The sequence below is a fragment of the Limulus polyphemus genome, unplaced genomic scaffold (genome assembly GCF_000517525.1).
Source record: "Limulus polyphemus unplaced genomic scaffold, Limulus_polyphemus-2.1.2 Scaffold16, whole genome shotgun sequence".
In the NCBI taxonomy this organism is placed as follows: Eukaryota; Metazoa; Arthropoda; class Merostomata; order Xiphosura; family Limulidae; genus Limulus; species Limulus polyphemus.
This window is the reverse complement of record NW_013665626.1, coordinates 1,507,478-1,535,073: the sequence shown is the minus strand read 5'-3', so window position 1 is coordinate 1,535,073 and position 27,596 is coordinate 1,507,478.

Sequence of the window (27,596 nt, the reverse complement as noted above, 5' to 3'; positions counted from 1 at the left end):
AGGTTTGATGTGCTGCTTCTGGTAACTTGATTCTAGGATAGGTTTGATGTGCTGTTTCTAGTAACTTAATTCTAGGATAGGTTGGATGTGCTGCTTTTAGTAACTTGATTCTAGGATAGGTTTGATGTGCTGTTTCTAGTAACTTAATTCTAGGATAGGTTGGATGTGCTGCTTTTAGTAACTTCATTTTGGGATATGTTTGATGTGCTGCTCTTAGTAACTTCATTCTGGGATAAGTTTGATGTGCTGCTCTTAGTAATTTCATTCTGATATAGGTTTAATGTGCTGCTTGTAGTAGCTTCATTCTAGGATAGTTTTATGTGCTGTTGGTAGTAGCTTCATTCTGGGGTAGGTTTGATGTGCTGCTTCTAGTAACTTCATTCTGGGATAGGTTTGATGTGCTGCTTCTAGTAACTTGATTCTAGGATAGGTTTGATGTGCTGCTTTTAGTAACTTCATTTTGGGATATGTTTGATGTGCTGTTTCTAGTAACTTCATTCTGGGATAGGTTTGATATGCTGATTGAAAATGACGGAAAGCATTTTGAATGAAATGTCGCAACATGTAGTTAAGTTTTAGTTTATCTGTATTATACTTCGAACTTTTTCGATCTAGAACTTGATTTTTCTCGCGTTCATTTGTATATTTCTTTAAAGTGTGAAACACTTCTTTAAAGGCTAGTTTCTTGAACCTAATAGATGCTTGTTTTATAATCAAGTTGATTATGTTACAGTGTCTGTATTTATGAACACTTTTTCGTGGTCGATAAATCACGTTAAATGTAAAGCTGGCAATTCTGTTGAAAGTTTTCTGGTCTTTATCGGTGTTTGGTCGTTGTGGAGGGACAGTTTCAATCCAGACCTCTAACTCGTGCGATTTGCTTTGTATGTGCCGTACTCTAGCTTTTCAGTCAACACTGCGCCGTACTGTACGTCTTCTGTTCTGAGAATGATCTTCTTCAGCAGTGTTGGAAAAAAATTATTATAAAATGTATTTTGATTTTTCAGCCAAATAGGCTGTATATTGTCATTTTTGCCTTCCTTCGGTTAACCATCGGAATGGTGCTCTAATAAACATTCGTAATTGCAGAGGCTTTAAAAAAGGTTAGGGCCCAAAACTCTGTTTGTTCCGGAGAAATCTCAAGTTGTCTGCTTTGGAAAAGATTCTCTCATTGACTTTCACGTGTTCAATATTATGAATTCATAGGAAAAAAATCCATACTGTTTATTGAATTATTTATCGCTATGACTTTGTAGTTTTTGACCAGGAAATCACGCTAAAAATATTATAAAATTTGAAGTTGTTCTTTATAGTGCTATATAATCTATGACTTACACAAAAACTGAAAACTCTGTTAAATGTATATTTTAATCATTTTAGAAATACTACCACAAAAGTGTATATTTTGATTGTGAGTGGGCAAACATTAATGAATATATTTTAACATGCGTGTTAGAGAAACTATGATTTATTGCTGTTTTGAGGGAAGTCATGATTTTTTGTGTTGTTTATTACCTTTAGAATTTTTGGGGTCAAAAGGTTCTCTCTTAATCTTCACTTTGTAGGTGAAGGCGTTACTCTTAATTGGCGTATGGTGAGGCTTAGGAAAACGAGCTACCCCAAAGCTCTTATTTGTGAGTTTTTCCACTTCCGTAGAGAACAATGAAAGTACCCTTCTTCGAAATATTGCGTTCTTCAGCTCTCCTGTGAACATTCTTCATGGGAAATGGATGAGATATGTTCCACAGATATAAGTCTACCTGTGGTGGTATGGGTCTGTCTTATGGTTGGGAATCATTCGCTAACTATATAAATACAGCTGCCAAATGAAGAATTAAAAGGACATAAGTGGATACGTAGCTACTTCTTAGAGTACACTAATAAAACAATGAAATTACATTTCTCACCCTTTGTGATAGGAATAAATATTTGTTCAACATTCGAAACATGTTTTAATTTGATTGCTACTGACAACGTTTAAAGTTTCGTTCGCCTTAATATGCCGCCTGCCGAAATTTTTTTTCTCCTATTTTTAATATTTCATTTTGATACCCTGTATAATTTCGTTATTGTTAATTTGGAAAAATGAGATTTGAGAGTGTTTGTTTAATTTAAACTTCGTGAACAAAAAATAACAATGCGTGGAGTTCAGATTCTAGAAGAAATCAAAAGTCCTTTTGTTTCCACTATTAAACCCGGTGAAGGGCCGTTGCCCGAAACATTGTTTTCAAGTCCATGAAAAAAACAAAAATACTCATTTTAAAAATAATTTAGCAAGTAAAAGTTCTACTTCTTTAAGCACAAAGCTGTGCAATTGGCTATCTGTGCTGTGAATATTGCAGAGTGAACCCCAAATTTTAGCACTTTAAGCCCTCGAGTTTGCCGCTGAGCCACAGAGGGAGAAGAGTAAAGGTACTAAACACATATTTATGCACGATTAATGTAACCGTAAACCGGGAAACCGGAAACGTGTTAAAAGCATACATCATGATGGTCCACTAACTCGTTTTAGAATTGAGGAAGACATAACATAATACAGTACTAACTAGTTACGGGTGAGATGGTACGAGAGAATTCATTTAGTCTGGTTTGAAAGGAAATTATAATAATGACTTTTTTATATAAATATGTGACCTGTTGTTCTTATAAAGAAATGTCGTGTTAAGTTAACCTGTTTAGTTTAATTACGAAGTAATTATTATCTTTTGTTCATTTTGTGTAAACATTTGGTCAAATGTTTTGGTAAGTCAGAAATGGCGTGATACTTAACGGAATAAGAAACGGTACGATACTTAACAACGCAGTAATTAACGGAGTAGTACTTAACAATTCATTAAGAAACAGTGTGGTACTTAACAATTCATTAAGAAACAGTGTGGTACTTAACAATTCATTAAGAAACAGTGTGATACTTAAAACACAGTAAGAAACGGTGTGGTACTTAAGAATACAGTAAAAAACGGTGTGGTACTTAACAATGCAATAAAAAACGGTGTGGTACTTAACAATGCAACAAAAAACGGTGTGATACTTACAGAGTTATTAAGAATCACAACGTTTCTTACTGTATTATGATGAAATGGTTTGATACATCAAAACACAGTAAGAAATGGTGTGATACTTGTGAGAACAATAAAATGTTCTTGTTGGTGAATAAGGCAAGCGAAGAAAAATAGGACATTTTCCTCCTATTTCTCTGTAGCAGTACTGTAGGGTGATAAAGCAGGCAAATGGAAGTCGAACTTTTTCATTTCAGTGGAGAACATAATACAATACAACAGATTGTAGGTTTTTGTTTTTCTTTTCTTGAATTTTCCTTAGAATTGGGATTTCCATTTACTAAAAAACTCTTCATGTTTCTGGTTTTGTTTTTTTCAACACAGATTATTTCAGAACAACATGAATATTACCACAGTATTAAACTATTTTTCGAATTCTGATTCAAGGTTTCTCTGAATTTATTATTCCTTCAAAGGGAATTCCCAAAACAATTGATAATCATTTGTACTTCTATGTTAGTTGTCACAGCCAAACGGGAAACCCCAGTTTGGAAACAGTTAACATTTAGATCAACACAACAGTTAGCAGCTGTATCTTAGGTTCAGTGAGGTTAGGGGTAGCAAACAGATTACAGAGTCTCCTTACTGGTGTTAGGGCTAGCTAACAGATTACAGAGTCTCCTTATTGGTGTTAGGGCTAGCTAACAACTTCCGAAGTTTTATACTAAGTAATAGATTGCCAACAGTGTGATGTACAAGTTTCAAATATTTTCACAGTCATTTTACTATTACTAGAAATATTTGTTAATTTATTAGATCCACCTTTGAAGACCTCCTCTGTCAGAGTAACCAGAGTTGCTCCTTTTATGATCTTGTAAAACTTTAAAGAGCTGTTAATATTGGCCTGCGTTGACTAACTTAATTTCTTTTGCCAAATTCTCATCACATTTTCCTACACTGCATCACCTTTTCAACTCTTCAGAGAAAAGCCGATGGTTTCTTTTTTATCTAGAATTTCTAAATGCATTCGTACAATGACCCACTAGTATGTTTACGAGATCATTGCTCCATGAACTCCCTTCTGCTTTATACACCGGCTGAAAAAAAATCCATCCACCACTCATCTTGAAATGCCTTTTGCGAAAATGACGTTTATCACTTGATATTTAAGTTTTAAATCAACAAAACTTTCAGTAAATCTTCTGGCAGATTCTTAATTAAGTAACGGCACGCTAGCTCAGACGAAACTACAAACACAGAAGTTTTGCGCGACAATAGCGCCTTCTTTCAATTTATACTCTAGTTCTGCTCTCATTTTTTCACACCTTGTTTTAGCTTCTTTTTTTATGTAATCTATTTATATTTATATTTCTTTAAAACTTCCTCTGACTGGGGCATGATGGCTTTTCCACAGTATCCACTCATACCAGATTACTATGACGTCCGTCTTAGTGTGTCCTCTACGTGAGTTATATTTAGCTGCTTGTTGAACACGTGCCAGATGTTCATGTAACACCTGTGACAGGAACATTTCTAGTAACTAGCGCTTCTGCTGTATTACAGAAAGAACTTTCATCTAAATAAATGCTAATGTTAAATACGGTATCTTCTATCTCTTATTCACTAATATTTCTAACGTTTCTTGGCCTGACATGACCTGGAGGTTAGGGCACAATCTACAGGTCGCAGGTTCGAATCCCGTCACCGAACGTGCCTGCCTTTTCAGCCGTGGGGGCGTTATAATGTTACAGTAAATCCCACTATTTGTTTGTAAAAGATTAGCTCAAGAGTTGGCGATGGGTAGTATTCATTAACCGCCTTCCCTCTTCTAGTCCATCACTTCAGAATTAGGGACGGCTAGAGCAGATAGCTTTCAAGTCGTTTTACGCGAAATTCAACAAACAAACAAGCGTTTCTATATGAATGAATAGAAGTTAGAATTCACACATTAAACATCGTTCATTATTTCAAACTGAAAATAGCTGTTACTTTATCCAACGAATGAATAAAAGTTAAAATTCACACATTAAACAGCGTTCATTATTGATTACTTAAAACTTAAAGTAGCTGATACTTTAATCAATGTATGAATAAAAGTTAAAATTCACACGTTAAACAGCGTTCATTATTGGTCATTTCAAACTCAAAGTAGCTGTTAATTTAACCAATGTATGAATAAAAGTTAAAATTCACACGTTAAACAGCGTTCATTATTAGTCATTTCAAACTCAAATTAGCTGTTACTTTAACCAATGAATGAATAAAAGTTAAAATTCACACGTTAAACAGCGTTCATTATTGGTTATTTCAAACTAAAGTAGCTGTTAATTTAGCCAATGAATGAGAAATAGTTAACACTCACACAGTAAACTACGTTTATTAGTGGGCGCTTTAACGAATTAGAAAACAACGAGCAAGATCTGTATAAAAGTTACTGTCGAAAGCCAGCGAAATATTGGAGAACCTATAGGCCTAAAATTCACCTACAGAAATTATATTTACTACACACCACTGATTTCGAGCCGGAATGGACAAATTAAGAAGAATGTGTAATTAATAATAATAATAATAATAATCTGTAGTTAACTTATTTTCATAATAAGATCTGTATCGTAATTTTCAAACTTAGAATGAACGGAAGGAAGGTTCACATTCATCCAAAGATTTGCCTCTATATGTGTTATGTCCTCTAATCTACTGGAAGGAAGCTTTGAGATTCTAGCAAATGTTTGTATCAAATGATGTTCAAGATGTTTATATCAAATGATGTTCAAGACCATTTGTTGGTTAGTTGTCAATTAATGAGATACGAAGCTGTTCAGTCCAGCCACAAATGAGTTCATTTTAAGAATACTGTTTTGAAATAACGAATTAAGCACCAGTAGGTGAGGTGTAAATGAGAGGGGAGGGGGCAGTCCAAAGCTAGCCGGAACTCTGGCCAGTCTCCTATTTTATTTCTGTTTAAAACAGGTTTCGTGTTTGTTTGTTTTGATATATATATATATATTACAGTTCTACAACACTAGTCGTTTCCTGATTCAAGTGACTTCCTTTAATTGTAATGTAGGTGATGTGATCATACAACTGCCTGTTATTCAGTGGGCTAATTACTGAGATACACTAACTTATTCCATTGGGTTGAATTATTGTGTCTGATCTCTGACTTCTTTCGTTTTGTTTCAAGTTCTATGTTTTATCTGTGACTAATTCAACTGGGTTGGATTATTATGTCCGATCTCTGACTTCTTTCATTTTGAATTATTATGTCTATTCTCTGACTTTTTCTTTTGTTTCAAATCCTTGTATCCAATAATGATGTAAATAAATGTTTCTAGCTTGTAACAAGGATATAAATATTTTTTGCACGTAACAATGATATAACTATTCTTGGCATGAAACAGTTATGTAAATATTCCTTGTATGATATAAATATTGTTGTATGTCACAATGACGTAAATATTCCTTGATTGTAATAACAATATACATATTCCTTGCATGTAACAATGATATAAATATTTCTTGCCTGTAATAATGATGTAAGTATTCCTTGATTGTAACAATAATATAAGTATTTCTTGCATGTTTGTTTGTTTTTGAATTTTGCGCAAAGCTACAGGAGGGCTATCTGCGCTAGCCGTCCCTAATTTAGCAGTGTAAGATTAGAGGGAAGGCAGCTAGTCATCACCACTCACCACCAACTCTTGGGCTACTCTTTTACCAACGAATAGTGGGATTGACCGTAACATTATAACGTCTCCACGGCTGAAAGGGCGAGCATGTTTGGTGGGGATTCGAACCCGCGACCCTCAGATGAATAGTATCGTCGATGCATCAATGTATCACTAAAGTGAATACAAGCTGTATTGGTAAATTAACAAAATAATGATCCAAAATGTTTTTTTGTTTTGTCATCAACGAGTAAGTTAAAAACTCAGAGTAATGTGTTTTTAGGAAATTTTAAGGGAACAAAAATAAAATTCTTCAACATAAAGGAAATACGATGTATTTGTGAAAATAAGTCATTAAATTTCTCCGCACACTTTGAGGACAGGTTAAACACAGTTAATAGCAAGGTTTCTTACTTTTTTAAACTAAAAGTGTACAGGCAATGTGAAAAACAACTACTTAAAATCCAGGAGAAAATAATTTTCTGTGTATTTTCGTCCTAATTATTGTTGTGCAACACTTTGTTTATCATCTGAATCACATAGTTTGTCTTTTAATTTGAATATCTTAACAGCCTTTTGTAATCTAAAGAGTATTTTGTCAACTACAATTATCGCCTACAATGACGACAAGAAACAAACTTAATCCTCAAAAGTAGGCCAGAGCTAGTGTGCAATAGAAAGATTGTTATTTACTAGATTTACATATGGCATTCTACCAGTGCAATTCCACCCTTATTAAAATAAACCAATTTACACGACATTTGTGTTGCTCTGGCTATCAGCAAGCTCTTTGTCTTCTTTGCTTGGTTGTTATGAGTAATAATTATTTACTTAAATACCAGAGCTAATAATGTTAAGTGGGTGAAGCAAACAGTGAAATGCGAGCTTTTTTCCATAACAGTGGAAGTGGTGTATTGACAAACGATAACAATATTGGCTTTCTTCAAACTTACTACTGAATATTCAGTGTCATATGTAGATTTTGGGACTTTTACGTTGGACATACTAGAGAACTTGTGAAACAGAAACGTTGAAGAAAACAGTTCTTAAAGGACATAGGACTGAATTGGCAAGCACAAATTACAAACTATACATTACCTAAAACTGAGACATAAATAAAGAACTTAAAAATATTGCAATTCTCAATCTAAATAAAATTTGTACATAAGATAGGAAACGCTTTTCTGGCTCATTTGTACTTACACTCAGCGAAAGGAAAACAGGTTATCAATATATATCTACTACACTTACCGAAGGAAAGATAAACTTACTGGGTTTCTTAGTTGTAGCTGTCCTATCTGTCTGTGTATTTCATTAGTTTTCTTACTTCGTAAAATATATTTTCTTTCTCTTAGAATGCAGCGTTTTCATTTCAGCTAATCCCATTTAATTTCCTTTTTTCGTTCTTCTTCCCTTTTAGTATTTTTAACGTGGCTGCTTTCAAGATTTTATAGCTTATTCAACGTTTTGTATTATGGTTTTTGTACATGGAAATTCACAAATAAAGGAACAGAGAGAGAGAAAAAGTCTCCAGCCACCAAACTAACTATGGTGACGATGCATTTTTCGACACTACATTTAACACCTAGGTAATGAGGTTACGTTCTTCTCATCAAGATCCATTTGGTACGTGACAGATTTTAAAGTAGAGTCCACTAACATGGCTGACAATAAGACCCTAGGGAAGCTTTTGTTCTTGAGTAGATAAATTTTCTACGTGAAAGTTAATAGAATCCTATAGATGTGTTGGTTTAATCGATCTTCATTAAAGCTATGTACTCTTTCGAATGTTTTTGTATATTTTATTCTTCACCATTAGAAACGAATGACTGAGGACGGTTTTAGAAATAATGTTGTAATTTTTCTATCATATATCTATTTATTATAAGATCCAAATAGCAAAATAGGAGCAAACCTGCAAATAAAAATAATTACAAATAAATAAAGTATATGCTTTATGATATCATTTACGTTCAAGTACTTTACTCATTTACTTCATCACTTGCAAAAAAACAACAAAGATATTGTACACCATTTAATTGTTACAACTAAAAAGTATGAGTAACATGAACACCTTCAAACGTCGTCTAATTTGGCCCCCAGTGGCACAGTAGTATGTCTGTGGACTTACAACGCTAGAAACTGGGTTTCGATACCCGTGGTGGGCAGAGCACAAATAGCCCATCGTGTAGCTTTGTGCTTAACTTCAAAGACAGATTCATTGTCTATTTTGTTTTTTACAGATGTCGCCACTACATATTGATGCCAGAAATGTTATCTCTTATTCTGTTTTGTCCTCTTATCCATACAATCAATATAGTTAGTTACATTTTCCATTGGTGGCAAAACAGGAAGACACACTTTATTTCGTTATATAACGATTGTGTCAATAATAAATGTACAATATGAATTAGGACGTTTTTTTCAACAAGAACAGTCGCCTGCACCAAACTGAAAATATACAGTGGCATCAGCTATTTATGCAGAAGTCAGTACTGAATTTAATTTAAATGTCAAACCCTCGAAAACTCTCTGAAAATAGAGAGTATGTGTGTAAGTATATGAGTGGGTTCGTACTGGGTTAGGTGTAAAATTTTTTCCAGATATTACACAAAATTGTTCACACACGAGCCATTATAGTCTTTCCATGTATGGGTTTATTCAACTCCAACGTTTGATATTCTTATTAGTATCTGCTTTTACCGTGTAGCAACATAATAAGACAATCGTAGGTACTGTCGTAAAATGAAATTTTGCCTAGTAAGTAGTCCCGTGGGCTAAACTCTGCTAATTTCCAGTTTTCACTGTTCAGAGAGCCTACGACATTATTGTTGGATTAAGTTTTCTTCCTAACAACTTTTATAGTTTAGTAAAGTATGAAACATGGCTTCAACGACGGAAATAAAATTTCTTACTCGTGTATTATTCTTTCTATTTAATATAAGCGAAGCTTTATAAAGAATTGCCACTGTAGCGTTAACCAAAACACCTTCCTAAACATGGTATGAATATTTCAAATTCAATATGTTGTATCAGGTATTTTCTGTAACACTTTGATCTAGGATACCTAATAAGCCTAGTCAAGATGTCTCGACGCATTGCCACTCATTCTTCTATTAACTATAGTAGAAGCGTTTTATGGCCAAGAAACACTGTATTACGTTATTATGACCTACGTATCAGCAAGATTAAAAGCTATCTTGTTGACATAAAGCTAATCTCTTTGTAAACATGCAAGCACAAATGGCTAGAAGGAAAATGAATTATTAATAAAGTGTTACACGTGTTTTGACCATGATTCACTTGAAGTTAAACAAAATATACATATTAGTTTCATCATGTATATTAAGTTTATGACCGACTCTGTGTAGTGAATTAAAATAAAGTCAGTGTACTTTGCGAGACTTTTCTACTTTTTATTACAGTAAAGTACAATAGCTTTTTCTAATTATTTTATCCTGAATTCAAGTAATACTTCATGTAGAATATGTACAGAGTTGTTGACATTTTCAAGCGAAAGGATTTTGTTCCAATTTACCTACAGTGTTTTTGATGTTTGCTTTCAGTAGCTGGCAGTGTGTTTCTGCAACATCTGTTTAACTACATACACAAACATCATGCATACAAGGTTATGAAATTCCAAAACGTTGTGGATTTTCGTGTGCTAAGACAGTCATGATGGTTTTTCATCCCGTGAGATTAGTGTGTTAAACTTGATTTAGTAGTTGATTTCAGTAGAACATATTTTCAAACGAAAAACAAAATATAAGTTGCCATTTTTTTTCTAAGCAGTTTATAAATGTTTGATGTCATTTTGTGACCACATTCATTTTACCGTTTTTTTCCCTAAAATATTATCCATATGACATTTAACTTACCTTATAATTTAACTTACAAGTGATGGTAATTGATGTACTCACTCTGAAAACATTATTTACTAATGTCTAACTGGCTAAGTGATTATTTATCGATGCAGTAGAAATATGGTTTCTAAGACGAATGCTTAGAATATCATGGAACACACATACATGAAATGAAGTCGTTCTAAAGAAGGCCAAGACAAAACGAATGTTGTGGGAAAATTTAACAACGAGACAACAGAGTTTTATAGGATATATCATGAGAAAAGGAAAGATTGAAAACATCATTATGACAAATTCCGGGAAAGAAAAGTAAAATAAGACAAAGACAGATGCTGCTATCAACAATTGTCAAGGTACTAGGAATTACTACTACAGAACTGATAAGGGCAACGGGATCAGGTTAAGACCATGATCACCAACGCCCTTGATGGATATGATACCGAGAAAGAAGGGGATTATTTATAACCTTAAGAATTATGACCCTTTACCATAATAAAAAGCACCTTTCATTACACGCCTATATATATATAACAGCTGTTGGTGGTGGTATTTATTAATAATTAAAATATGTAATCACAATACTTTAAAACAATTTTCATTTTGATATATTTTGTATATTAATTTTATATCTGAAAATCATTTGTTAAATTAGTATTATTTCTTTACAAGGCTGAATATAGTAGAACAAGAAATTATATATACCTTGCTATAATTATCTCTAGATTCATTATAAGTTTTATTATCAGTTGTCAGTTAATTGCTGTTGTTTGATGCAAAGTTACGTAATGGACTATCTGCGTTCTGTTTACTTTGGATTTTAACATTATAAATTCAGAAACTTACCGCTGTAATAAGAAACAACAATTTTTTATCTATTATATTATAAAACACGTGCGTGTTCAAATTCAAGACGTCTAAAAATGACTCATACATGAGGTCAGAAGGTACACGTAATAAGCCGCGAAAATCATAAAAGACCTAAAGATTGAAAATAAAAATAAATACACATAATCATATATTTTTCTGGTGTCAGATACATTTTATATCACAGACAGCAATATTTTAGACAAACGAGACTATAAATAAAACACAATAATGAACCACATAACTTCTCTTTAGATATTACTGAATGAAACTACATTTACATGACATTATGAAAATCCGTAGTGATTTTTGCGGCTTTTCTGACAGCTGTATAGGTCAAAGGTTCAGAAAAAAAGTTCTACCAGAATTTTGATTAAGATCCAAAAACATATCTTAAAATGTTTAGTGGTTATCTTTTCCAGAAAATCAAATCAAGTCTTTGCCTTAACGCTTTCAGACCCGTGTACCTTTTTTTATGGTTAGACTTATTATATGAGAAAAAAAAAAGTGGTGCGTAAAACATTTCTAAACTTTAAACTTTCTACAGAGTATGTAACTTCTGCACATAAAATATCTTTTCAGCCGCGGCATAGCGGCTCATAGAATGGCTCCGAGTTTGTACAAACCTTTAGCTCATAGTTCCATCTTTTGACCGATTTGAGATCTAATTACATCAGCGGCTATTGAGGATTCCCTTTTATTTTAATATGTGATATTTGTATAAATTTGCATCTTTGAAAGTTCGAAAGGATTCGTTTTTATTCAAGAAAGAATTAATTACTTTAAAAATTGAATTACTGATTTTTGTGTCTTTTTAATAGTTTTTAAAACTTTCGAATAAGGGTTTTGTTCATAAGAGTGTAATTTTTATTTTTTTAAAACACTACACAGTTTCATCTTGTTTACGATCACTGGCGTGAAATAAAGATAACTATTTCGCTATAACATAATTATAATTAATTCCGACTTTTTTTTTAAATTGTGAATAAGAAGATTTCATTTAATACATAATGAATGAGCTATCTGCGCTCTGTCCACATCGGAGAATCGAACGCTGGATTTTAGCATTATAAGTCTGGAAACTTTCTGCTGACCCACCAGGGAATTGTTAGTTATTTACTGTTCTGGACACGTTAAAGCATTCTAGTCTTCATTATAAGGATATTCCTCATTAAAAATATCAATACATGTAACAGCAAAACTTCAAATTAGATATTATTGAATGAAATTACATTTGCATGACGTAATGAAAATCCGATATTTTCGGCCGTAATCCCACAAGTACAAGAGGAACTTAATGTAAAGATTAGCTGTTGCTTGAACGGAGGCATAACTATGGTATTTCACATATAACCAATAAAACAGAGAAGTTAGGGCTGCTTATAACTGGAGGTTCTTGGATCTTGAACGTGAATGCAGATTTCCTGATGAGTCACAAAACGAAACCTGAGTGCAAAATGAGTTAACTAAATTTACATCATCTTGTTCCACGAAAAAACATTTGTTTTCCAATCATACTGCTAAATCATAATTCAAATAACGTATGATATGATAAAGCAAGCTTTTCACAAGTTTTAACAAAAAATCAGTACTGTAATTGTAGCAGAAATCTTTATAAACATATTTTCGTCTAACAAATTACCCAGCTAAGCTTTTATCACTTTTATCACTATGTACTCAAAGTGAAAATAAAAATCAATTTGCCAATCAGTACAGCTAATTAAATATACTTTTCTTATGTATTTAGTTTTTTAAGATTAAAATGTATTTTTTCATCACTTGTGTACACTCGCTGTCAACTATATTTTTGGCCGTAAGTAAAGTTTAGCTGTTGTTTAAAGGGTCATAATTATGGTATCTCAGAGATAACCAACAAAGCAGTTAAGGCTGCTTATACTGGAGGTTTTTGGATATCTTTAGATTTCCTGATGAGTTACGAAAGGTAAGTCACAAAGAAAGAAACAAGACACAAATTTATATAAAGGACAAATGTTTACTCTCCATTTCATAATCAACAAAACAAATAAACAATACACTGCAATAGAAAACAATAAACAGTAAATTATTGGTCAAGTGGTCGTATGTATGTGGGTGTGTGTGACTAACAAGACACCTTTCACTCAATACACATAAAACCACAGCTATTCTGTTTGGTCTAAGCAAAATGAAATATCTTCAATGTCAAAAGAGACCATATTCGCGTACAATTATTTAACACAGTTAAGTAATTGGATGGCACCTTCGATAAGCTTCTGACATGGAAGGCTCACCTTGCAACACAAAACTTTATAGTTACACAGCAACTCAATCTTCTACGGTGTCCGACTGCAACCGCTTGAGAGGTTTGAATCCACCTCTTCTCCTTTATTCTTACAAGGCCTTCATTCATCCTTGAATTATCTTATGGGGACATACCTATTCTTCTTTTTACGAAAGAATTATATGTCCTAAAACGACTTGCTCTCTGTTTGAACTTCAAACCAAGCTACTCAGTCCAACCCAGCATTTGTATCATCGCACCCTGGTTCTCAACGTTCTTCATCATCTTTAGAAGCTTCGTATTAAATATATTAGCACAGCTTCCAAATTCTAAATGTCTTTCTTAACGACATGCTAAACTATCCAACGAATAGGAGAATTCGCCGTCACATCATAACGTCTCTGAAAGGGCGAGTATGTTCAGCGACAGTTTTCGATCCCGCAATTCTCAGATTGTGAGTCGAGTGTCCTAACCGCTTATTTAGTACATATCTTGAAATAAATATTCAATTGTTCTATTATCTACCCACTCAAAGTTGTTGTTTTGAAGTATATTTGAGTCTTGGGTACCTCTAAAACATTCTTAGAGCAAACATTACTAGTTAATAAGAATATAGAATAATAATTGATATTGTATCAATTAAGCTATTATAATCTCTCTTCTACAAAAAGTTATAAATTCTAATGAATCTAATTTTAGAGGTTTAGTTAACGAGTATCCAATTTTATTACTGTTGTAGGTTTTTATATTCTTTAAGCATCCGAAGCTTATCTGACACAATTCCATAAAAAATCTAAGTGATATATTTTATTCAAAATAAAGTATTTTTAGTTTCGATACCCGTGTGAGCAGAGCACAGATAGCCCATTGTGTAGCTTTGTGCTTAATTACAAACAAATACAATTTTTATACGTGATATTACAGTCGAAAGTAAATATTACATGTATGAAAATATGCCATTAGGACAGAAAACGTCAAAGGGTTGCTGCATAAAAACTAAAAACAGTTTCTAAAGCAAGCACACTGAAAATACTACCGTGGATACTGTTAAATGATTCTCGAGTTTTCTTGGTCGATACATACACATTTGAAAAATAATTCTTAATATTAGAGCACTTAAATTTGCTCAAGAGTGTAGTATAAATAATTACATCCAAGAAATGCCAGATATTTTTGTCTGTAGTTCTACATTTTACCGCTTGAAAACTTTAGTTCAGCAAAACGATGACACACAAGATCTTTCCACTACGGTATGCTTTAAAGATTTCAACAACATTACGTCACTCAACTTGATATCAGAATCTTACAATATTATATATGCAAAATGAAGCTTACCTATGGTTTGGCAAATGACTTAACTATTATTACAAAGTATGTCATGTACATGTCACATTGGTTGTAATATGTTCCAATAATTTGTTTTAAAACAGAATGTATAGGGAAAACGGCATGAACCAGCTTGGAATGGTCCTCCACAGAGTACAAAATGGGTATTTGCAGAGACTGTGGTATTGTGAGTATCGTTATCCTTGCTCGCATATTTATTATTCTAAGCTCCCATCGCCACTAAAACACATTCCACCCATTTTCCACACCACATTAGAAGTGTGCACATCATACGGCTGACCATGAGTAATAATCTACTGACGAGTGCGATGCATATACTAAATTACAACACTGTAGATTCATTGGGTAAGTTACATACTGCAATGGTTTGTTTCAAATGGACATACCAGGAATCAACATATCTTGATATTCTGCAAACCCATTCCGTCATAATGAAATACAATGATATAAAATGCCTCCATTTTTCATCACATGAGTTGATATACAGTATTGAAAGAAATTATAGAAACATGCAGGTGATACGCATACAGGAGCCACAATGAATGAGTAATAAAAAGGTCAGTGTGCCATTATTATAATACATTATTACGAAAACGAAATAAAAGCGAATATGTTGTAAAATGCACAAATGTTTTGCACTTGATGAAATTTTGTAGAATGGACGGTAACTGGCTGTTGTAGAAACGACGTTTCGAAAGTCTTCCGCCTTTCGTCTTTAGGTCAGTGTGTGCGTGTAAGGTGTTGTCGGTCTTTATAGTATTCTGGTGGATTGTTATGATTGGTTGGTTTATTCCTGTTTCTGATTGGAGGAGAGATTTCCTGTAGATTCAACCAATCGTAGCCGGAATCTCTGTTTAGTGAAGGTTTAATTGTGTTAATATGAAATCATTCTTTAATTTTTCTTGTCTTCCAAAATTTGTCTGTGTCGATGATTCTAGTTTTTTTTTTTAGTTTATTTTGTGTCCAGTTGACATGATGTGTTCTGCAATGGTTGAATTTTGTGTTTTCGTGAGTCTTATACAGTCTTTATGTTCTTTTATTCTTGTCGCGAGTCTTCTTCCAATTTCTCCAATCTATGTTTCGTTTTGTACTTGCTTTAAACAGAACATTACACATCGTTTTTATGGTATTATAAGTTTATCAATGTATGATTGGGAAATGTTATTTTCAAATAGTTTTGTATTGCACTCCACAGTTCATTCTTGTCGTTTGATAACCTTAATGATATTCTATAGGGATTTTCCTCAAGCCAAGTCATTGTTGCAAGTGTTCCATCAGCTATTTTTTCCTTCAAGGTATCCTTGTACCACATATGCTGCATGCTAGGGATCACTGTCTTGCTTGAAGAATAATCCCTACCTAACAGATCTTGTTCTTTAGAAAATGATATAATGGAAAATAAGCCGTTAGGATACCATCGATGTTGTGTTGATCTCCAACATCATTGGCCGATATCCCTACACACTTGTATTAGTCCCCCAGCTTTAATGTAGATGTTGTACATTGACAGTAATATCGCTGTCTTCTCTGCCGTCAAATAAGCTATTGCCTATGGTTACCAAACAGTTTGAATTTGAACTCATCTGTAAAGTCTACCTTCCTTCAGCTTTGCTCAGAAATATTTAGAGATGCATTCATATGAGGAATCCTAGTAATTATTACTTAATATCGTGTATCATCGCACTTGGCATGAATCAAATTTGTATTTTATATTTATGGCAAAACTACTAAGGCTATTTACCTTCTGCTGTCCCTAATTTTCAATTATTGACCAGATGGAAAGCAGCTATTCAGCAGAACCCTATCCCTCACCATCCACGTTCAAGAATTGACAATCACTCTTATAACGCACTCACAGGTTTCTATTGCAGATTGTCCTGATTATTATTTGAAAAAGTTGACCAGTTTATGACAACTGGAAGGATTCAGTTGAATATTTTGAATTACTCCACAATAAGGTCCTAAGTATGTTCTTGGAGATGTAGGCTCTCGGTGAGCATTACAACTCATTGATACTGATACGTTGAAGCTTGTTATGCGACGTGAACAGTTAGTGAAAGAGAGTACTATCCTTCTAAAACAATATTTTAACTTTTTGAACAAAAACTTCAGAATCTCTGAAACGAGTAAATTTAAGATATCTAGATATCTATTGTCATGTAGACGAGCAGACACTTTATAGATTTGTCACATGTACAATGTAAGGAATGCAGCCAACACAATCAAAACATCCCCATTACAATCCTTCACAATTAGCAGAACATAATTCCAGTCAAACTGTTCACTATCAGAGACGTGTTTTGTCATAATTTCTATACTTGGTGGAACAAAGCTCATTATTTCTCAAACTCCACAATCCATTGTCGAGATTCCTATACTGATGGCTTTAAGATCACGCAAAATGATGCCGATCATTCATAGGGGAGATGTACAGATTGAACATTTTAATTCTTGCCCATTTACTTTCCTAAAGAGCACGTTAGGTTAGATGTGTTGTTATAATACAATAAGAAGTTTACTTCAAAGAACATTTCTAATACTTTTTTTTACAGTTCTGACAAATGACCATTTCTTACTCCCCTTGAGCACGTGTAGACGATCTAAGTACTTTTTAGAGCTGTAATAATAAGTTCATCACACTGTAGAATGATTTCATACACAACTTATTTCACGTAATGATCTTTCTCAGTTTCATCAGACTTCTACCTTTTCTCTTCCAAGTGGACTTAATATGTGGTGTTTTAGCACCTTGCATATCCTTCCACATAACTAATATAACTGTATGGCGTGCCTCTGTGCATATACTCCATGAGTTCCTTTACATATTACATGTTCAAGAATGTCTGGCAGCGCAGTACAGAAAATCAAAATATGTAAACTTTATGCATAAAGCATTGATTAAAAACTTCTAGAAATTTTATATCGTTTGAGATATTATTTCTTGATTTTAATCTGTTATGATTACATCTGATATCCATAAACAGTGCCTTGAGATACTGTAAATCGGAAAAGCGTCTTAATCTTAAAATGACCAGAAATTGAAAAATTCAGGTTACGCTCTAGTAAAAATTAGTATAGTAAGTCATAGATTTGAAATGGAATCTTATTGTGAAACAATAATTTGACAATTACAACAATAACAAATATATTAAAACGTAATGATCCTCTGACCTTCATTTTATACAGTTTATCTTAAAATGCTTTTGGTTAACGTTGATTCTCAATGTCTGAAATTATTTCGGAGCTTATTTTAATTAGTCCAATTTATCTTTAATTTCTTTAATTACCAGCACTAGCACATCAAAGACTGGTACACATTTATTGTAGATCTTAATACAGTGCAATACAGTTAAGGCATTCTTTTGATTTGATTAAAAATCGAATGAAAAGTTTATCAAGATATGTGTTATCTATTTGTACGAATGGAATATGTGGTTAACCAAACATGATTATAAAGTTTTAGGGTTTTTGTTTTTATTAAAATTAAGTAAAATCGCATGTAAGAAATAAGGCCGATGCTGGAAAGTCTTACCTTGAAATACTTTATGTAGTTAATCCCCATTTTCTCTTCAAGCAGTAATTTACAATACAACAATAAAAATCCCACAGCTCAACAAAATGAATAAATGATTGTGTTTATGACCAGGCGCCAGAAAGTTGCATAAACCAAGTCATGTAATGTCAACAGAGACAGAGTTCTGTTTATGGTTATAGTATGAGGTAACGCCTATTTAAGAAAATTGCTTTCACTTTTAGATATCTAGAGACGTTTCGGGATGACTGAAAATTATTCAACTTATGATATTTATGTACAAGATGACATTTAGTGTTTTGAAACTTTCAAATGGTGTAATGTGAACTGCAAATATCTATCTGTATATATAGATATATCTTAAAAAATAAAACTGCCACATGTAGGAAGTGTCTAAGTTGAAACTGAGCCAAACAGCGAGAATGCGTTTAAATACCACTGAGTTTTTCAGTGTATTCGATTTGCTTTCGTGGTTAATTTTTTCGATTATCAATAAATGTCATTGCAGAATTACATAGCGAATATACTATAATATACACCATTTATAATTGTTCACACAGTTTTCATTCACGATTATTATAATTCACAAGACATAAATTAAGATAAAAATATCAATAGAATTTCAAACTTAAGAATTAAATTCCTACATGTTTCGAACAGTTCAGCTGCTCTTTTTTCAAGGATATAAAATTTTCAAATTTTTATTCCAGAATTTTATTGGCATAAATGATATATCAAGTTTTTTTGTTTGTTTTTTTATCACTGAAGGGTTTCTTAGATCATGACTTTTTTTTTGACATATGAATGACCCCTGGTAATTCGGAGGTCCATTTACGTTAAACGTTTCGATATATGAAAATGTTTCAGTAGAAGACGAATATGATATGAAATGTACTAAATTAAAACTTGTAAATGGCTTTACTTGTTCGAATGTGTTTGTCGCACTGTTTAAGTAAATCATTTTAGAAGATCATTAGGTCCAAAGTTATTCGCGAAAGTATTTTCACCTATAACCCAAAAATACTTTTAATATTATTTCTGAAATCTAAAAAAAAAAAAACTGTAAAACTTCAACCATTTTTTATTTACTTTATTTAGCGTTTTTAACTTGAATGATACTTTCTGTGCACATGGACTAAGAGGTCAGGTCAGAGACTTCAAGGGTTCAGGAATAGCTACCCATAATTTTTGAGCCAATGTCCCGTTACCTCGAGGGTTATGTCTTGCTTTGAACTGCCGAATAATGGAATGGAATGATATATTCTTTCATTCCAAGCTTTTACTTGTTGTTAAACAAATGTTTAACCAACTCTATTCAATTATGTACCAGCTGCCTAGCGTTGGCTAAAAATACGAAGAATTAAATTGTGGCGGAATGGTACAAGTTCTTCAAATACCTAAAGAATGATAGGTTTCTTTTTTGTGAGTGTAAAACACTTAAATACACCATTTCGAAAAGACGCAAGAGTACGAGCTAAATATCAATGTGCTCAATTGTGGAGAGGTTGAAGTGCAGTATCAATGTGACATTGAAAATAAAACTAATCAGCTATACAAAAAGTCTAGAATGTTTTTTTGGGGGATCTTGTGCAGATCCTGGAAGCAAGCTGAAGATGGATGAGTAAATTACTATTGTCAACAGATGGAAGAAGGTCAGTTATCAGCAGAGATACAACATAAAGAGGAGCAAGGACAATATCTGGTATGGTATTTGATTCAGGACGAGTTTGACATGAAATGTGCAGAAGGGAACCATCAACGTACTCTGCAAGGTGGTATTAAACTGTCGAAATTCGAAAGATGGGTGACTGTGGATGTTGGAATCAGCTATGATAATGTAGGTTTCGAAGGTTTGATGAATAAAAGTGACAAAAACATAGGAAAATCTTCTGTTTCTCTGACCTAGAGTAATACATGGGATGAAAATACAGAGTAATGATGAGGTATTCTTGGAAGCTCTAGTGATGTCACATGTGGATCCAAGCTGATAATGAAGTCTTGCAACTAATCGCCACTTCTTCCCTTCCTATTCATCGTGAGTAAAGGATGCTGCCACAGTTGGGTGGCGGGGGGAGGGGGGGGTTAGTCGCCAGGCGAATGGAGATCAAAGGATGCCACCTGATGATTACATAACTGTTATGTAATATGCTGATACCTGAGGGTTACATAACTGTTACATAATCAACATCAGAGAGCGCAGCTTTCTCAGAGTAATAGTTCAACAAAGTAGCAACAGAGAGCGTGTTGCTATGATGAGTATGCACATAGCTCCTGAGCAAACCACTAAAGAGTGACAATGTGTCCTGAACTTTGTAGTAGCAATCAGTCTTAAAATTAATAATTTAATCTGATTTACATAAAGTTGTGTTTGCAACTGCGGTTTGATTTATAATTTGCTATTTTAATCTTATCAGCTTTCTACTTTCCCTTATATATTGCATACATTTTACAAAGATGGAGAGTGCTACTATACTTCTGCAGGATTGCATACCAAGTTCAACTTATCACATGAGCAAACGACTTTATAGTAACAATAAGTCTTAAAATAATAATTTAATCTAATTTGTATAATGTTGTGCTTACAATTATCACAATTACAGTTTTGCTTTATAAATAAAATATCAAGTATGTTGTACATAGACAATGTTTCTATAGATAGACAATGTTATTATACTTCTGCAGGATTGCATACAGATTATAGTTTGTCTCAACTTATGTTCATAATTTTCATTTATATATTTAGTTGTATTACATATGTTTTACAAAGGTGGATGGTGTTATTAGGTGGATTGTGATATTAATGCTCAATAGGTGGATGGTACATTGCATTACTAATGTTAGTACTACTATGGCAGGTGGTATTAATTGAGGAAAAGTTTAATAGAATGATGAGCTCAGCGTAGGGTATCTCAACATGTGGTTACATCATCAATGTCTAGATTTACAAGTAAAACCATTATTTTAACGAGATAACTATTCTTATTCTTATCATGCATATTATCCATTATTTGAGTGAATAAAATATTGTAACCAATAACTTACCTCTCATACTTTTATATTTTTCTATCCTGAAAGGATTTTATCATACTTAATGTTTCATTTTTATAAATATTGAACGAGACAGCCAATTGCTGTTTTATGATTTAGTACACATTTAACATACTGATAATAGTTTCACTTTTATATCTAATTTGCATAACATACTTTTTGTATTTTCTTAAGTTTTGTATGTAAAACACTTATTGCTAATACATTTTATAATTAATATATTATTTAGTTGTTCATTTAATGTTCCAAATGAAAATATCTACAGAAAGGTAAGAATATACTTTTCTACAATCATTATGGTTAAACATAGTTATTTACATATAGCCTTTAAACTTTAGCAATTAACTTATAATGTTAAACATAAAATTATTATATATTATTTAGAGATTGAAATAAGTGTCCTTTTCAGGACAAGTAGATGATATGTAATACATTAGATATAGAAATATATTAGTGATATGTATTTTACTAATAACGTTTTAGAAATTGCAAAATTTATGTTATGCAAATTAGATATAGAAGCAAAACTAATCAGTATGTTAAACATATACTAAATAAATACTTAAAAAATGCAATCAGTTATACTAACTGTATTTTTCAATGTTTATGAAAACAATAAATTAGATGTGAGCATAACGTTTTAACAGTACATTAAATGCATTAATATCCTCTTACAGAAACACATGTAATGCAGTTAAATATATGAAAAATGTAAAGATAAACTGAGACTAGTTGAAATATGTATGCAACCCTATGGATGTATGGTAAAACTGTCCACCTATAGAAACACCATCCACCTTTGCAAAATACACACAGTGCACCTAGTATGACCATCACCTATAGAACCTTAGTAATACAATCCATCTAGTAACTCCATCTGCCTATAGTACCTTAGTAACAGAGTCCACCTAGTAACTCTATGTGCCTTTGTATGAACACTTAAATAAGTGTCCTTTCCAGGATGGAGAGATGATATATATTAATTATAGAAATGAATTAGCAATAACTGTTTTACATATAAAATGTCAGAAAATGCGAGAAAGGATGTCATGCAAATTAAATATAGAAGCAAATATTATCGTCAGTATGTTAAATGGGTAATAAATTATAAAAAAACACAGTAAGATGTCTCATTCAATATTTATAAAAATGAAAAATTAGGTATGATAAAATTCATTCACGATAGATAATTGTAAATGTATGTAAGGTAAGTTATTAGGTATATTATTTGCTTCACTAAAATAATAAATAATATATATGATGAAAACCAATATATGAAACAGTGTCATAATAGTTGTCTCATAAAAATAATGGTTTTACTTTTATCATTTTAATTAAATCTAGAAATTGATGTCATAATCACATGTTGAGACACCGAACAATGAGCTCATCATGCTATTGAACTATCCATCTAGTAACACCATCCACCATAGCAGTATTAACACTAGTAACACAAGTTATCATCCACCTATAGAGCATTAATATCACAATCCACCTAATAACATCATCCACCTTTGTAAAACATATGTAATACAGTTAAATATATAAATGAAAATTATAAACATAAGTCGAGACAAGTTGAAATCTATATGCAATCCTGCAGAAGTACAGTAACACCATCCACCTATAGAAACATCATTTTCTATTGTAAAATGTATTTAATATTTTACTTATAAAGTGAAACTGTAACTGTGATAACTATAAGCATAACATTATGTAAATTTTAAGACTTGTTACTATAAATTATCACATTATCATCCTTTAGTGGTTTGCTCACGAACTCTCTGTGCACTCATTATAGCAACACGCCTTCTGGCGCCACTTTGTGGAACTATGACTCTCAGTCAGCTGCGCCCTCTGGTGCCTATTATGTAACAGTTATGTAGCCCGTAGGTGTCGAGATAATTTCATATTATGTAATAGTTATGTAACCCTCAGGTATTAGTATACTATGTAATAGTTATGTAACCACCAGGCAGAATCTTTCACCTTCACCCACCTGGTGATCTCTCATTGAGACACCTTCCATTGAGGGTTCAACAACCGGGGAACTACTACTCTCTTGGATTTTCATTCCTGTGTTAATTTTAAGAAGACAACCGTATGACAATGCTTGCTTAAGGGAGATCTCATTAAGTAATACACTATCATTAGATTTGTCAAAAAATAATGGTTCCAACAAAGGTTGGCTGGGGCCAAGAGAACGTATATTAACACAAAGAGGAGCCCCAAACAGTACCTCAACGGTATGTCTGAAGACTTATAACACTAATAACTGGATTTCGATACTCGTGATGGGCACAACAAAGATAGCCCGTTGTATAGCTTTCTGCTTAACAACAAAGAAACAAACACTAAAAGAAATTCAACAGTCTGTTTCTAGTTGACCTGACCATCTATGTTTCAACGGTTGTAAAAAGTGAAAATGGGTGTTGAAACTAGACTAAGTAGTCTGCGTGTTGATTAAAAAATTAACAGGAAAATTAATTTTATTGAATGCAAAAGTATGTTGATAGGGATGAATATTATAAAACGTAGAGGATTCTCTATAGTTAAAGGCAGACAGACAGAGTTGTTGACAGTATCCAAATTGTCAGACGGACTTATAGCTGTTACAGTGGAAAGATCATCTGGCTGAAGAGCAGGTTTGCCTTTATATGTATAAAAATACGTTGGATGGTCCATTTGAAATACGTTACATACAAGCATGGTATCCAATTTATCACACAAGCAAATGTAATGGGGGCCTTGACAATGTGAACAGACTGGTTCACTGGTGCATTTGACTAAAGGATGAAAGTTCTAGGTAAGGCAGGGGTCACAGCACAGTCGTTAATGTGATGGAGTTCTTCTTGATGTTTAAACTGTATGCTGTTTCCTGAATAAGGTAATCCACGATATCACTATTCTCAGAGAGAATCCATATGAGAGAAAGAAAAAAAGAAACTTCTAATAATGCAGAGGTCTAATCTATTCTTTGAATCACACTCCATCTGCAGTAGACTATAGTTTCTCCGAATTCACGGCTTCTCGGTACTGTTTGGGAGAATGGACCATATAAACACCTCTTAACTAATAATAATACATCATTACAAGATATTTCATTCCACCAGACAGTTTTAATGTGTATTCGTGTCTAGAAGTCTCTGGTTATACAGTGAGGGTTGGGCGTGACCTATGGTTAATGTGCCTGGACTGCGAATTTGAGATTGATGAGTTGCATTTACCTGCTACCAAAACGCGTACCGCAACTGTGAGGCAGTGGTTTCACTATAAAATGACTGTTGAATTCAACTGTCTGGTAAAATTAGTGATGGATATTATTGAATCTTGCTTTCTTTCTAGTCTATAGGCAAGCACACACACAATATATATATAGCCCCTGTGTAGCTTTGCGCAAATATCTGAAACAAAGCAAATCATTTCTCTCAAATGTATTGATTACGTCTTTTTTTTATCTTATTTGTGACAACGACTTTCATTGTTCAAATGTGCATGTTTTTGAAAGTATTAATTAGATGTTATGGTAACGGCATTCTAAAAATAAAAATCAATAATGGGCCTTAATTTCATTATATTTAAATAATGTAGGCTTTCAAAGCTCACTACTTTCGTCCAATACTGTGACAGCTAGCAAGTTAATAGTATATCATAAATCCCAACCAGAGGCAAAGACTTGATTTCGTTACATATGGATGCATTTTATTAGACTAATTTGATGTCTTTCTAGTAATTGTAATCCGTATGTACTCACGAGAAGGAGTTGTGAAAAATATCAGTCTCAAAGCTTCAGAAGATTATAACGACAAAGTCTAGCATCATGATCAAGCGATCTGATAATTTAGAAAAATTATGAAATGTAATTAATAACATTGTACATAATCAAATAAACAATTAATCTTCACTTAGAAAAGATACATAGTACCTACCTACGATCCTAGTTACGCATCTAACGAAATAAATAATATACACGTTGTCGACCACTCTTGAACAAACAAGCTTAAATTATTGTATTAAAAATAACAGTGAACCATTGTTATCTAATATGTCATGCTCGAAAAGTTTGCAGTTAAGGAATTACCTAATTACCAAACTACGTACACTTTGTCAAGGATGGTTGAAAAGGGTATCAATAAAGAGTAAAACTAGGATCTTTTAAACTGGAGCACCTTTGTTGCTAATGTGTAATTCATTAACATGAGTTCTTCCATTGTATTAGAACAAGATACAAAAAATAAGAAATATAATTAAGATAATTAAACATAAGATTATAAACTTCTGTCCATAGGCCATGACTAAGCTTGATTATTACTTTTCTTAACTTTTCCTGATTTAAAAGATTTGTCCCTAAACTTAATAACAAATCAATAGCTAGATGCGAAAACCTCCCTTTGCTGTAACGTGCAACTAATAATTAGCTTCCTTTATAGCTAGGGACCACATACTTAAAATAGCTTCAGTAGTTTATTGATGCCACAAGATAGTGAGGAATATGTCATAAACGTCAGCTTCATGAATCTACGTTCTTATATTTCTTGCGTCCAAGTGGAAATTTTATTTTAAAAGTCATGTTTCTAACACGTTAAGTTATCATATGATGTCATTAACAAAATGAGATAAATGTGTAAAGAACGAAGTATATGTTGGCAAAAGTGATTCACGATATGATTACTACGAAGTGAACTTTCGACGTTTTGATGAACTTAGTTTGAACTCAGTTAAAACAGCTTTAATATGTCCACACGGACTTCTTGGTTAACTTTCTTATTATTCCAGTCTTACCTTGTAATGTATTATAACGGCATAGAAAAAAATGGTTGATATTGTAACAAAACAATCTATTATTTTTAATCATGTTACACTTTGACTTTCGCATAGTGTACTTCATGTTTTAGACATAGGTTTATTCAGTCTCTGTCCAAACAAAACCCTTAAAAGGGCGGTTTTTATTCTAAAAGTATTTATTGAGCCTAATTTCCTACGTTATTGAATTTTATAGAGCCTATATACATATGCACTTTATCTAAAAATCAAATTAACAAGTTCACCAAAACAAAGTAAAAAGCATAGAATGCACACATATAACATTTATATTAATATTCTTATTCTATAATTATATTAGGTCGTCAAGAAATTAATGTCGCATTTTGGAACACTTTCATTAACCACCCACCCAAAAATGTACATCACGTATAATAGTTAAACGAACCGCCTAAACGTAACGTTAGTGTTACCGATATAATGGGTAAAGTTTAGTATACTCTAATCCCTTATAGTGATGGTACAAGACGAGACACATTCGGCATGTAACGTTGTTTGAATACAAGAAGGGAAATAACGCCTCTGTGGCCACAAAGAATATCAAAGAAGTTTATGGAAATGTTTTGAGCGTTCGTATGTATCAACGATGGTTCAGCAAATTTCGTTCAGGTGACTTTAACCTTATAAACTGTGATGGCAGGGACCGACAGGATAGAATTGATATTGATGCTCTGAAGACGCTTGTTGAGTCTAACCCAAGGCAAACGCACTCGTGAAATGGCTTTGAAATTGCAAATCTCTCATGCAACAATGCGTAAACATCTAAGGAATATGGGAAAACTTCATAAAGAAGGTGTGTGTGTGCCTCACGAACTCTCCGATTATCATCGTTGCTTTGTCTCTCCTGGCGTGTAATGCGCGTGTCCCATTTTTGGACAGAACTGTCACCGTTGATAAAAAATGGATTCTCTATGCGAATATTAACGCCAAAAACAATGGCTCAGTCCAAGACGAAAACCACTTTCGACCCCAAAATCTGGACTCCATCCGCAGAAAGTGATGCTTTGCGTTTGGTGTGACATCAAAAGAGTAATTCATTTTGAACTCCTCAACCCACAACGAACTGTCAATGCAGAGATCTATAGTCAGCAAAGGGAACGATTAAATCAAACCTTTCATCAGAAATGCCCTTCAGTCGTCAATCTGAAAGGTGTTCTTCTTCTCCACGACAATGCACGTCCACATGAAACTACG